This window comes from Mandrillus leucophaeus, unplaced genomic scaffold (genome assembly GCF_000951045.1).
Source record: "Mandrillus leucophaeus isolate KB7577 unplaced genomic scaffold, Mleu.le_1.0 Scaffold1382, whole genome shotgun sequence".
Lineage (NCBI taxonomy): Eukaryota > Metazoa > Chordata > Mammalia > Primates > Cercopithecidae > Mandrillus > Mandrillus leucophaeus.
The window spans coordinates 24,865-25,201 of NW_012101346.1; positions in this window are offsets into that span (position 1 = coordinate 24,865).

Below are 337 nucleotides of genomic sequence, written 5' to 3' on the forward strand. Positions count from 1 at the left end.
TCCTGAGTAGCTGGGACTACAGGTGCCCACCACCACACCAGCTAGTTGTTCTATTTTTTGTAGAGATGGGGTCTTGCTGTGTTGCCAGGGCTGGTCTCAAACTCCTGGGCTCAAGGGATCCTCCCTCCTCAACTTCCCAAAGTGCTGGGATTATAGGTATGAGACACCATGCCCCAACAGATAAACTTTAAGTAGTGATTTGGCATATAATAGGGACATTCCCCTTGATTCTTTTTTTTTTTTTTTGAGATGGAGTCTTGCTCTGTTGCCCAGGCTGGAGTGCAGTGGCACAATCTCTGCTCATTGCAAGCTCTGCCTTCTGGGTTCACACAATTCT